At 38.7% G+C, this 15,285-nt stretch overlaps 1 protein-coding gene across 7 annotated transcripts in view; it reads right to left on the reverse strand.

The window, feature by feature from the left end:
• Positions 1–15,285, reverse strand: part of NLGN1 (neuroligin 1) — a 1,307,981-nt gene that overhangs the window by 343,296 nt on the left and 949,400 nt on the right. The window lies entirely within an intron of this gene.

Raw genomic sequence — 15,285 nt, forward strand, 5'->3', positions numbered from 1 at the left:
TCACGCTGAAAAGGAAGGTGTTCATACCTTTGGGTGAGATTGTTCCTATTTCTATCGTGCCTATCTTCGCTCTCTGCAGAATATGAATGGGTAATATGCAGATTGTAGTATAAGTAGCAAAGGAGGCCGTGCTGTATGTTTGGTGTGGTGGGGAGCGTTACAGCTTCAAAATTATATACCTCACCTGGCCAGCAGTGTCATAACGCTCATAAGGGGCGTTCTTTTAAATGTGTATTTTGTGTTGTTTTTTGTTTCCCCTATAATCTGGGGTTCATATGTCTTGTGGGTTATAGGCTTGGCCTGTTTTAAAGAAATTATTAAAAGTTATTTTTTATATATATATAGTAACTACAGTCCTACCTTGCTGATTACATTTTTTATCTGATTGGTGGTGAGATTTACAATATACCTTTAGCATATGAAAAATAGGTTTCATTCTCATCCAGAAAAATGGGACAATTTATTTTTTCACTTGTTATCCGTGTGCTATCCATGTGCTATCTGTGTGCAATACGGTTTTCATTCAGCGGCCATTAATCTTTTACAGGACCACTTACAGTATCCCATTTACAGAATTATAATGTCTTTATAAAGTTGGATGTTATACTGATGGTCCCTATGGCATCCAATTATTTTATCGCACTGAACCAACTTCGGAGTCAAATCACGGCATTCTGCAAATTTTTATCATGTCGAGTACAGCCGAGAAAAAAACACAGATCTGCCTCATTGAATAACATTGGTCCGAGTGCAATCCCTTTTTTTTGTTTAGATTTAACTTAACCAATTTATACTCTTGTGTGAGCGAGCCCATACATTGTGCAATATTCCACACCTCCTGTGGGGGCACTGCAGGGAAACAGGACACTTGTATTTTGGTTAGCCCTTAGAGTACAGATAATTGTAGGTTTTATTTTCAACTTAACTTATGATTAGATTATCAAAGAGGAATCATTCTAGCTAAGATTTCTCAAAGTTAAGAATTCCTTAACAAAATTATAGATGTACTAAAAAGCTGCTGTGTGTTTTCTTGCAGCACATTTTCTTAACACGATTCAGGAACATTTTGTGTTGGCAACGTTTAAGGCTACTATCTGTCAATCAAGAATACCGTATTGCTGCCTAATACAAATTAACCACTGATAAGTACTGCATGGCTGCGGTTAAACAAAAGCTCCTTCCAGTTCACAAGATTCTGCGAAGCATGATTTGAAATTACTTTTTAATTTCTTTTACAGTTACCATGTGTTGTAGAAAATGGCAAAAATGGCCTGCCGTTCAATCTTATTTGTGAATTATAATCAGAAATTTATTTTTAGCTATTTCTTTTTTATTGATTTTTTTTAGGCTAAAAGTAATAAGATGTAACAGAGAAATAATTACTGCTATTTCCTGAGTATATTTGTCTGTTCCTGTCCAAGGAATGTTAGTTTCATCAAAATCACATCACAGGCTTCTACCGGGGCAACATATGGATGGATTCACACACATAGTCTTACACTGTGGGTTTTTGCTGCTTTTTATTAGCATTTTAATGACTTGTTCAAGTCAAAAACACTGTACTGAGATGTTAGTTCTACTGTTATTCTATAGCACATTCTTCAAAAGTCTACAAACACCACTTATCTCTGGCACTTTAATAGTGTTTTGGACCTTCTATGAAAACACAGAGTGCTTCTGGTTTGACATTTTTTTCTCTTGATTTTACCCACTAGATTTTTTATGACGATTAAAAATACCCCAAAAATGCATGTTAGAAATGTAAAAAAATGATTATAATAACAAAAAAATCTAGAAAACAAGTATGACAAATACTTGAAATGTAATGTTTTGCAAGTTATAAGAATATTTAAACTATTGAGGCGTATTTAACAATACTGTCTTGTTCTTAGTACAAACATAGATTAGACAGCTTTAGGCTAGGATCACATGACCATATATTCTCTCATCTGAGAAAATCAGGCCAATTATGTTAAAACATACTGTGATCACACTATTTTCTCAAATGTGATGGAAAAATTTTTCCATCTTCTCCATTCTTCAGTCTGTGAAAATCAGACCACACTGAGATGTTATCTGAGCCCAGTGTGAGTTTTTCCATGGATGCACTGAATTGCATGGCCGAGCACGATCCTAATACAGGATGCAAAATGTGCACACTGTGATTTTTCTCCTCGGACACACTCTAACATGTGCAAGGCCCCATAGAAAAACATTGATCTGCGTGTCGAGGTTTTGTCGGATTGGGCTCACACCATAAATACAGTTGTCTGCAAGAGCCCTATAAGCGCAAGATATTTGACACCAGCTAATTACTTGCTCACGGTGTGCCAGAAATTCACAAAACATTTTTAGGGCATTGTGTTGCACATGAGGCTACTCCCCTTTCCACTAGACCGCTCTGCATTTGACAAAGCCACATACCACTTTCATATAATGTACAAAAAGTGTCTCAAATAAATAATTTTGTTGCAAGTTAAAAAGGAGAGTTTTTTGTGCAAATGAGACCAAATGCAGTCTGCACAGTGTTGTGATTGTATTAAAGGTTTTCACAGTGCTGGTGATATCAGTAGAATGGAACTTAAATGGAGTTTTCTCGCTACATTGTAATCTGGGGGAGAGAAAAATATTGTTTTCCAACTTTTAAGTGTTCTGGGGGAATAATATAAAAAATGTCGTAATATAACCAGTATAAAGATATTAAAGTAAATTTAATGTCAACAGTAGTGTTGAGCGATACCGTCCGATACTTGAAAGTATCGGTATCGGAAAGTATCGGCCGATACCGGCAAAGTATCGGATCTAATCCGATACCGATACCCGATACCAATACAAGTCAATGGCACTCAAGTATCGGACGATATTCCTGATGGTTCCCAGGGTCTGAAGGAGAGGAAACTCTCCTTCAGGCCCTGGGAACCATATTAATGTGTAAAATAAAGAATTAAAATAAAAAATATGGCTATACTCACCTCTCCGACGCAGCCTGGACCTCACCGAGGGAACCGGCAGCATTCTTTGCTTAAAATGCGCGCTTTTCCTTCCTTCCGTGACGTCACGGCTTGTGATTGGTCGCGTGCCGCCCATGTGGCCGCGACGTGACCAATCACAGCAAGCCGTGACGTAATTTTCAGGTCCTTCTAGGCATTCAGTATTTTAAAATTACGTTCCGGCTTTGTGATTGGTCGCGTCGCGGTCACATGGGCGACGCGACCAATCACAAGCCGTGACGTCACGGGAGGCAGGAAACGCGCGCATATTTAAAATTATGTCACGGCTTGTGATTGGTTGCGTGCCGCCCATGTGACCGTGACGCGACCAATCACAGCAAGCCGTGACGTAATTTCAGGTCCTGATGCCTATTTCTGCATTCAGGACCTGAAATTAAGTCACGGCTTGCTGTGATTGGTCGCGTCGCGGTCACATGGGCGGCACGCAACCAATCACAAGCCGCGACGTAATTTTAAAAATGCGCGCGTTTCCTGCCTCCCGTGACGTCACGGCTTGTGATTGGTCGCGTCGCCCATGTGACCGCGACGCGACCAATCACAAAGCCGGAACGTAATTTTAAAATACTGAATGCCTAGAAGGACCTGAAAATTACGTCACGGCTTGCTGTGATTGGTCGCGTTGCGGCCACATGGGCGGCATGCGACCAATCAGAAGCCGTGACGTCACGGAAGGAAGGAAAAGCGCGCATTTTAAGCAAAGAACGCTGCCGGTTCCCTCGGTGAGGTCCAGGCTGCGTCGGAGAGGTGAGTATAGCAATATTTTTTATTTTAATTCTTAATTTTACACATTAATGTTGTTTCGATACCGATACCCGATACCACAAAAGTATCGGATCTCGGTATCGGAATTCCGATACAGCAAATATCGGCCGATACCCGATATTTGCGGTATCGGAATGCTCAACACTAGTCAACAGACATTTTTACATTATTACGTGGATCTAAGGGGTAACATTTTTCCTTGTAGAGAGTGACATGTCAAGCCTGACATGCTAAGGTGAGGAGAATTTTAAGCCTTGCATTGCTCCTCTGGCAAATATGAAAATTGTCTCTTCAGAGAGGAAGAGGTCTAGAACTCTAGTGCTACCTATTGGAAGTAGCAATCATAAAATATCTTGTCCTCTCTCTATGAAAAAACTATTTGCATTTTCCCAGAAGAGAGAATTCCTTTCTCTCTCAAGAGACAATTTGCTTATTTCCCAGAGAAGCATGTTAGGCATCAGGATTCTCCCGCTGCACAGGAGAAATCTCAAGCCTTGTCTTCTGCAGTCTCCCATTCAACCTCGGCCGCAGAGGATCCTGCTCAGCAGAGACATTGGTCCCAGCATCTTGCTCAGACTCAAGCTGTGCATCTGGTTGCTGCTGCCTCTACAGGTCCAGCTATAGCAACCAGCATTAGACAGTGACAAGCAGATGTTCCTGGGACTAAGTCCAGCTGGTGCCCTTCTGAGCATGCCCATGAAACGACCACTCATTGGTGGTCGGAGGTTGCATGTCCAGGTCCTCAAGTGATTCCATATTGGCTCTTTAGCAAGGTCCTTGCAGACTGGCATCTATACATGGATCTCAAGGCCGCACGGCCGTGTGCTAGTATAGTCTAAACATGATATGTGTGTGCATGTGTGAATGTCTCTGGTGCTAGCTCCTAATGATTCCCTACCCTCTGGTTGTGTATGTGTATAGGGTGATTGGAGTTAGAGACAGCACTGAGTAGAGGCATCGCCAGTGCGACGCCATGCACACAGTGGGTCAAGTCAGACTCTAACCCCTGTGTTCTAGGGGCTGAGTCTAGAGACTACACTCGCGCCTAATCTGTACAGGCTGCGCTGAATAGTGACATCGCCAGTGTGATGCTGTGCGCAGAGTGGGTCCAATCTGACTGTGTCTTGAGACTTCACTTGCGCTAAATCTGCTGTGCCGTGACAGCTAACAGGGAACAGCATTATTGTATTTAGTTAGCAGCGACTCTGTGGAGCAACAGAGTTTGCCGCTGTTCACACTGGGTGTACCACCATATAGCGCCCGCTATTGCTTAGCAGACGTTTCCATCTCTGCACGGAGGACCCCAGGTTGCGGACGCACCTTATTATTATATTTTATTTGGTGCGTTCCGCCAACCCTAACAGAGCATTACAATGCTTAAATGTCTCCTCACCTTGGCTTGTCAGGATTCAGATGTCACTCTCCACATGGAGAAACATTACCTTTTGGATTCTGGTCAGCACCTCTTACCCAACCAAACCAGATCTCACACTTTGCACTGACAAAGGGCAGTACCCCGAAACACAGTGTCTGCAAATTGAGATTCTGGTTTTGACTTTTATCCTAAGTCATGTGGCAAGGCTCATTAGAGAGTCGATATTAACTTTCAGGATTGCTACTGCCAATAGGTCGCATTAGAGTTCTAGTCCTCTTCCTCTTTGAAGAGACAATTTGTTATTATGTATAAAACACCCTAATCATGCTAAGCTTCTGATTATAATAGCAAACTCTAAACAGCTCACCATACTCTAATAACAGAAAATTAGGTGGAAGCTCAATGTCTGCTTTATAAAATAGGAAATCTTACCTTCCACTTAACTCATCTGCAATCCTGATATTTCATTCTGACAGTTTATTTACTGAAGCTATATGGTATCTACTACTGTAGCTATCATTACTATGTACTGCCCTTTGTATTGTAGTAGTTTTAGAATGTATTACTGCTTAAATATTTTGGATGCCTGGGGTAACGTTCCATACCTCATAACTCATTTGTATAAAGTTTATGACTAAATTGGTCATAATGAATAATATTGTCTTAATGTTCACTTAAATAATGCTTATTTATGTGTGCTGTGTATTTTATGTTCAAATTTCTTAAAATATTCATTACTTTATCATTAAAAGATCAGATTGTCAAAATATAACAAGTGATAAGACCATTTACTGAGAATAGAAAAATAATGTTTTATCTGTTTCATTTATTACAATCTCCAAAAACTAATTTCTAGTAACAATGTCATTAGCTTCATGTATTAATTAATTTAACCCTGAACACTTCATGTCATTGGAGAGGGATCAGGCCTATTTCACACAGGACAGATGCCGATTAAAGTACAAAGCAGGCATTGCCACTATGAGCTGTGATTGGTGCCAGTGCTCATTGCTGCTGTTAACTCATTAATTGCCACTGTCAATCATTAACAGCGGCATATAAGAGCTTTGAACTTGCAGTTATTCAATCAGCACCCTTCAACCATCTCATTTCATGACTGCAGTCTGCCTATAGGTTGGATAGGTCATCAATTTTATTTGACTGGACAATCCTTTTAAGAAGTTTGAAAAATAACATCAAGTTGAAAACCTGGTGCAACAAATAATAACTGATAAAAAAGTCATGAACGATATACTGGATCGAGATATAAAGTGTCAAAGTCTGCACTGCTAATAAAGACTGCCAGATGTAAGTTTTTCTAAAAAAGTTTGTATTTCAAATAAGTTTTAAAAGTTAATGCATTTTGAAGTCATGCAGGACCTCTTCCTCAGGACAAAACCTTTATACCTGGATCCACTACTCTTCGGTCTTTGTACTCAGGTCCTACAGCAGCTGATCCATGCACTCTACATGTTGCAAAGGTGCACCCATCTCAGGTGAGCGCAATACTTTCCTTTCATTACCCAATTTGTTTCTCAGTTAAGACCCTATTAGCACTTGTTGGCTCCCCAGCATTACAACCCTAATAAACTATATACTTTTTCCATGGAGCCCACATTTATTACATTGTCATCACTCATATTAGTCTATATCCTCAGCAGAAATTACTATGGACTGATGCCAAGTAAAGTAATCAGGAATGCAGGAGGAAATTGAGAACCTAAAGGAAAACATGGAGAAAAACATATAAACCTCACACAGCTCAATATAATAAAACAAATTCATGTTGTACCCTGAATCTAAAGTGAGTGGGTCCTCAGAGCTATTACTAAATGTAAGTCTCAAAATGGATGTCTACAAATGTAGCATTTTCTAACTTGACACACATACAGAGATACAGCAAGATATCTAGATGCAGAAAACAGTAATACAACACCCAACTTGAAAGGTTCAATGGCTTGTGCTGTTACCCCACGTGTGCATGCACAAGTGACATCCTGTCTTTTCCAGTCGCTTGCTAGTCTTCCAGGTCTAAAAGAGTAGCAAGTGACAGCAGCAGAGAGGTCTATGCGCAAACGCCAGCCACTGCACTGACACTGTAAGCACTCTTACTGTCAATTTTTCTATCAGCATGGATGATTCTGTGCAGGCAGTGCTTGCTTTAAGCAAGCAAATTTAGAATGTGGAATGGTGCACTGAGCTCAATGCTACACCAACAGTGCATACTGATTAAATTGCATGATCTGGACATTGAAGGCAAAGGTTTATTATTTAAAGGGTATGCTTTCTAGCCTGGGTAAGTGTAGGACCTGCAGTGGCAGTGAAACCCATGTTGAGGCAGGTCTTTGATATTATTGCCTCACATATAACATAGTATCATAGAATCACAGAATGTTGGAGTTGGAAGGGACATTCGCGGTCATCATATCCAACCCCCTGCTCAATGACTCATTAAGTTTTTTCTGGTATCTAATCTGTATTATATCCCTTTCCGTTTCATTCCATTGCTTCTCGTGTTTCCATGTGCAAATGAGAATAAGGATGATCCCTCTACACTGTGACATCCCTTCAGATATTTGTAGACAGCTATTAACGGCTAAAGGTATTTTTCTAATATATTTTCCTAATTATGGCTATTAATTAATGTACCGTTCTGTGTCCAATAAGCCATCCATTTTTTGTAGAATAATATTTTCACATATAAACAGTATGACATTATTGTTACCATTGTGACAATAGACATTGTCTGTTGTACTTTGCTACCAATATGTCGCTTGGCCACATATATAGTGGTCTGATTCTTTTTTCTCTCTATTTTATATTTGATGTCTAGCATTTTATTGTGTTTATATTGAATAAATAATTATATTATTCTTTACATTTGAAAGTATTGATGACTGACCCTTATTTTTTTGGAGGTTCATACAAAATATCCATTATAGGGTACTATTTTTATTATTGAGGAACCCTTAGTATTTATTAATATGACTTTCATTCAGGGTCGGACTGGCCCACTGGGAGAACGAAGAATCCTCCGGTGGGCCCGCCTCCCAGTATCCTGTGTCTAGTATGTGACTGGTGTGTATCACATGTATGTATCCTGGGTCTAGCGTGTGACTGGTGCGTATGTGTCATGTCTAGTGTGTGTATGTGGCACATGTCTAAATAATAAAATCTTTATTCTTATAGAATATCATTGTTCTTGGCAGCACTTGTCTTGTTTACCCAAAATTATCTGCTGCAGATAAGGGTGCTTGACTAGATGGAAGCTAAGGGAAGACTCTGCAGCTGGTACCTCTTAAGCATTGTGGGCCCTTAGAATGATGTTCCCTGGTGGGCCCAAGCTATTCCAGTCCGACGCTGCTTTCATTAATTTGTTTTTGGGAGGTGGCTGACCAGATGTAGACATGCCATTGGTGCAATTAATGCAAAGAAAAGGATTTGTAGACCCAAAATACATAAAAATAGTACTATGTACTATGTATTAAAAACAGTTAGGGCAGTGTGGTTCAGACAAGATATAACTGGCATGTACAATTATGTTATAAATTATTACATCCAATGTACCTAATAGACAAATATATAACCATGTCTGAATAATTGCAAGGCAATGGGATAAGTAAAAAGCGTAAGGAAAATTATTATGCTGCTAGCTATAAGTTACCTGTACTGTACTAGGCAGTAACCAAGAACTCCTGTGAAGCAGCAAGAGTATTATATTAAACAGATATAGCTCAGAGATACAGACCATGTGCCATTATAGTAAGTGGAATCACAATGCCCAGCACCCCAATGCGCGTTTTGCAGCCACCCAAGAGGTAAGAGGGGAAATTGGCCCAAGGGATAAGGGGACCCATTTCCACCTCTAAAGCAGGTGGAAATATGCATTATGGTGAGCTATTGGGCCAAAAAGGTTCCAAATATTGCTCTTGCACAGAGGCCCTCTCCTGACTGAGCCCACCAATGTGTCAGACTTCATTTTAAATGTCAAGGTACCATATTCTGCATCAAGATATTTTGCAGCATTATTGTATAGGTAGTGTGTTGTGTATTAAGGAAGAAAATGCTGTGTCTGTAGATAACAATGATCATTTTTTATATGGCTAATCTCTTGGGTAGAAGATCCATAAAAAAACAAAGAGTGCAAGTCAACAATGATCCAAGCTTTAAAGTATATTAGTACATGAGCTTGATTGTTACAAACAAGAACGAATGGAGTAATGCTGTTCTTCATATATTGCAGATATTCTCAACAGTGAAATAAACATGGTTTTCCTTGTTATGAGCAATGTATAAAAATGTAAATTGTGGTTACAAGTTCTCTTGAACAGTAAAAAAAAATACGTATAAACAAAAACAAATTATTGTTTTCCTTCAATATTGTGCTGAATCAATATCACGGTATAGAGAGAGCCATAATTTCGGTAAAGCTGTTTTGCACTCTGATCTTTAAATGACCTCTGTAACATCACATAAGTACAGCAATTCAGCATAACTAAACCTGCTTAATACTTCTGTTTTCCATAAAATATCTCTCTCACTTGTCTTGGCTGCATAATGTGAAATAAAATTGTGTCACAAGCTGATATCTGAAATAAAATAGCTTCAACCTGCATTCTTATTACATTACCTTAACCCACATTTCATTTATATTGAAGCACCATCTAATGAATATTTATGAAAAAGATTCAGTAGTACTCGTCCAATGAGAAAACTCTTCATGGTCTGATGCAAATTTTACTTATTATTACAAAGATGTTAGTCATTCAAGGGACAAAAAAAATGTCAGTCAGGTATTATTAAAGCTAAAAATAATACTGACTACTTTCAAAGACTTTACCTATCAAAGGAAAATTCCCAATATGTTGTTTGTATATTAAACCCAAATGATCTCTCTGATGCGACTGCAGTATGAGAAAATGCAAAGTATTAATTAAAAGTCTACGCTGGGGATGAGGAGGCCTTATGGTTCTGCATTGATAAGTTAAACACACATTGAATAATAATAGTTAAAGAAATTAATAACCGGTAGATATATAGTATTTTTCTCCACATACCAGACACATGATCCTTGGACTCAACATAGCACATTATTTTGATGATCTACCATTCATCTATGCAGAACAGGTGCATGTCCACTTTTAGTAGCGTCAAAAACGTTTAGTTGCATCAGAAACACATTTTTGTATTTATTTATTTTACTCGCTTATATAGAACAATTAATTCCACAGTACTGTCCCTATTGGGGTTCTAAATTCTCATAATTCTAGATTATGGGAGTAAACCCACGCAAAGACAGAGAGAACATACAATCTCCTGGCAGATGTTGTCCTTGGTGGGATTTGAACCCAGGACCCCAGTGCTGCAAGGAATCAGTGCTATAGCGTATATAGGAATGTGAAGCTCCAGCACAGACTTATTGTCCTTTACCTTACACCTCTGCAGGGGGTCGTTCATCACATCGTTATCTGATATGAAAGTATTACCCTCTAAATCCTGGATGGGATGAAGGTGTGCAAAGGTTGGAGACTAGCGGGAGAAGCAATACTGGACCAGCTTTTCCAAGATGAATGTCAGTGTTTCAGCACTAAGTAGTGGCTTTATTTTATTTAGAAGACTCCTTTGCATGTCCTTTGTAGCTTGTTAGGAGATAGATCATATAAAGCTTTAAATTGGCTAGCTGCATGACAATGAATACAATGGTACCAAGCCTCTCACTACACATAGGTTGAAAGCAATATACAGCATGTTATTTGTAACGAAATAACCAAACTTAAAGGTGGCCACAAAAATTCCAAACTTATATAATTTATTACAGATATAGCAAGATGAATCACATTAGTCATGTAGTGATAATTTATCTTTAGAGGCTGCTGTAGCAGGTTCGATTACAGGTAGAGATGAGCGGACCTTACAATACTCTAATCACCAAATTGTGTGAAATCCGATTAGCAGTGAAATTATTCTTTGCAAATTAAATGTCCCTATTTATGATCTTATTTTCATCTTACCACTCACCTGACAGAAGCCTTCACTACTCGCTGCCCACAGTCCAGTCCTCAGAGAAGCCTCTTTTTTCCTCTGATGTGATGAATTTCACTGCCTATTCACTTTATGCTAGAACTGCTGGCCATGACCAGGTTTTGGATGTCACAATCTAAAGTGAACAAGCTGGAAGATGAAGTGAACAGGCTGGGAGTCAGCCCTGCGGACACATGGTGGGCAGCAAACATCACCTCCCAGGATCCAGTTCTCTTCTTTCCACTGTCACATTTTCAACTAGTGCACACTAGACAGGGACTTCTGACCAGGCCCCAGAGATCACTGCATGTCGCATATTCATAATATTATGGCATGCAATGGGCAGACACCTCTGAACCATGGTTGCTGCCAGATGTCCCAGCGTAAAGTGAGACAGAGCCATGTACTGCTTCTTGTGATGTCACTGATGTGAAATGGGCAGTGAACTCTGAGCCCTGGTTGCAGCCAAAAGTCCTGGCTTTTAGTGAACAGGATGGGAGATGCGGTGTTTGGCAGGAGAAAAATGGGGTGGCCATGATGACTGAACAGTGGGCAGCGAGATGTGTTGCCCTCCGCACAGTCCTCTTTTATACACTATATACTTGTTTACTCAAGACGGGAATTTCTGACCACTACCAGGCCTTAGAGGCCACTGCATGTCGCATGTCCATAATATTATGACATGTGATGCACAGTGACCTCAAAGGCCTGGTTATAGCTAATAATTCATCCCAGATGCAGCATAGGATGAAGGCAAGAAGAGGCAGCTCTGAGAATTGTACAGCAGGCAGCAAGCAATAGAGAGACTGGAAAGGTGAGCAGCGATATGAGTATCAGGTTTGTTTATTTTTTTTTTTAAACTTTTGTCCACCATCTACAATTCAGCAAAATGGAAGTTGCTAATATGCCATTTGGCTAAATCAGTGTTAAATGAATTGATGAAAATCCACATTCTCGAAAATATGGATTTTTTTTAATATTCAAGTAGAATTTATTCCACTTGAATAAATGTGCTCATTTCTAGTTACAGCAATAAAGGCTTACACTCTCATAAAGAAGGATATTCACTTCTAGACTTCATCTACTGTAATGCATTGCTAAAGAAATCTAAAATCCTAACAGGACTGTCTTAATAAATTGAAGAGATTCCATCTTTTCTTTTAGCCTGCTGCCACCAGATTTCAGAATATATTACGTAGAGAAACCATGTAATTCTTAGCAATTTCTGAACATTTATTTTTAAGCGTTTCAATATAAATAGGTAATACAAGCTGGGCTCCACAGCTAGGAATGACAAGATAATATCCAAGAATGAAATGTAGTCATTGATTAGGTTATTCAAAATTACAGCGATTTCTGTCACCAAAAGCCTGCATAAAACCTTATCTAAAAATATAGCAAAACTTCTGAAAAGTTGATTAGCTAAACTTCTTGACCTGAACTTATGTTAAGATTTTTTTATAGTCATATTATATCATTTACTTGTACATTTATATGTATCTGTTTGTAAATGAAGTGTGACACAAGAAATCCTAGTGGACAATTCATCAGTTTTCTCTTGAAATGTGACGTAAAATGATTTAAAATGTCATAAAATGTTTGTGACTTTTGGCGTTTTTACACTACCTCCGCCAACTTTTAGAAGAGAGAATGGAGCTGATAAGGAGGAGCACAGTCAAGGGCGCTGAACAAAGTCATCATAATTTATTCCAAAAAAGTAGAGTAACTTACGAAAAATCCCAGCATGGTAGCTGAGATAGGGGCAAAATTTATTATGAGGATCATGTCAAAACTATTAAGAGGTGCATGCCAAATTCATTAACAGGTTCGTACCTCTTATTGAAATTTTTTCTGCCAGCAAACCCTTCATCACGACTAAAGTACAAAACACCAATTTTGATGATTTTGCCCTATAGTTTATTTCCCTTCCAGTTGCTTTAAAACTTAATTAAGGAATGAGGGCAATCTTAATAAGAAAACATACATTGAGGTATGAAAATACATAATTCATACATAAAGTTATTTTTTCCCCCTGAATTAGAAACAAAATAGATTTTGTCTAAGTTCCCATATACCAACCTTACTTTATGGATTCTCTGCGATCCATTTAGAAATCATTGACTTATTCAACTTGTAATAGAATTTTTATAGAAAGAAGAAAGCATTTTTAACCCCCAACATGCATATCAGCTGTTTTACTTCAATTTTTTTATTTTGTATTTTTTTTGAAACTGATAGAAGAGTACCACAAAGAGTAAAAAAAAAATAATTGCTGTTACTGCTTGAATTTCTGTAAACTACATTTGGATAATTGGGATAATCCCTTGAATGACTGTAAAAAAATCTGAAGCACATGTGCCATAAGGGTGGAGTCGCATGAGGCACATTTTAAAGGTGCCAACAATGAATTCTGCAGCAAGTTCTTGGCAAAGTATGTGTCATGTTAGAATGCAAATCAAAATCAAAGAGCTGCCAAACTCATAGCGTGAAATTGTGACACTTGTGGATTCACCCTAACAGGATTGTAAAACTGTCTCAGGTGACTTGCTCCATATTTAACAAGCAGGTGGGACACTTTATTTAAATTTGCTTAATTTACCTGAGATGCTCAATATTTTAATTAAAATAGCAAAGATATTGCTTAAATTCATGACAGTTTCTGTATTGTACTAGTTTTTGTCACAAAACAATATTAATACATTTGCCTCTTTTGAATATACAGTACTCTTAGATATTTGGTTCACGCTAGAGTGCTACAGTTGGTCACCATCTCTCCCAATTCTCCCACACACACCAGCATTCAGCTTGGCCGAGCGTTTATGCTGTGTTCAACAAAAATGAAGTAGAAAGCAGCAACCACATGCTACTGGCTGTTTTATACCTCAAAACAACATATTTGGATGTTGAAATTCTAATTGACTAATTATTCTCCAGATTGATGTTAGGGATTAATTGGGAGGCCCATGCACATCACAGGGTAGACTGACCAGGGAGCAGCCATAATGGTTGCAGGGTTTGCAGTTGCATCTGGGCCCTTGAGTCTAGGAGGCCCTAAAGGTCCATTTGGCCCATATGAAATGACCATTGCTGTTAAAGGCTTGCGACAGTTGGAAGCTCTGTTGGAGCTTTTGCATTGGAGCGTATGAGCTTCAAATTACACCATTGCTGACTGGTGAGTCCAATTATCTTCTGTTACATGTGTGGAAGGTCTTTATTCAAGTTTTTAAAAGATCCAAAACTTCTTATTATAGATGCCAGTGACTTAGAAAAGGCAATTGAGGTTTACATAGTCTGCTGCTCTGCCCAACGCTGCAGACAAAAAATGATTGACAGATTAATCTATGAACCACAGGACTAGGGAAGAAGCTTAAATACACAGTCAACTTACACATGTAGATTTGAGTGAATTTAAAGGGAACCTGTAACTCAAGGTGCAAAATGTGCGTTGGGCCGTGGTCATCTTTTGTGTGCTTCGGGCGACTGTTAACTCTATGATCGATCACATGTTTAACTCTACATATCACGATATTTAAATGCACAACTGCACTTTAGATTGTAGTGTGAGAGAATTAGTATACTCGACTACGCTGCATTCTCTAGTGTCCATCGTTATTCTTCTCAGTGACGTCACTGTGCTGCAGGCTGTCCTGGTCACACTGCTCTCTGCTTGAGTTGACTTTTACAATGTAATCCTATGTAGTGTCAGAACGAGGGTCCATAGGCTTTCACTGTAAAAGAGACTTCTGGCTCACGCATAGATTGAGCCTGCTATTCAGAATTGCAGTGATGTCACTCAGACGAGAAAAACATTATATGAACATATATACAGATGACATGCATAAAAAATATTAGTAGGAGTACATTTTTAAGTTTTGATGCTGATCATAAAAATATCCCGTATTGAAATTTCATGTAAATAATAATACAATACAAAATACAAAACAAAATTTCTATATATTTTTTCATGACTCAACTCTTTATATTATTAAATGTCGCAAGAAACCTTTCCAAAAGCAGATAACATATGAGATGAATACAGAGCTGTGATTAAACCCACTGGTAGATTAGCACAGTACTGATTAATGATAAACTTTCGTGAGGTCTTGGTTGCACAGA

Source organism: Ranitomeya variabilis, chromosome 2 (genome assembly GCF_051348905.1).
Source record: "Ranitomeya variabilis isolate aRanVar5 chromosome 2, aRanVar5.hap1, whole genome shotgun sequence".
Lineage (NCBI taxonomy): Eukaryota > Metazoa > Chordata > Amphibia > Anura > Dendrobatidae > Ranitomeya > Ranitomeya variabilis.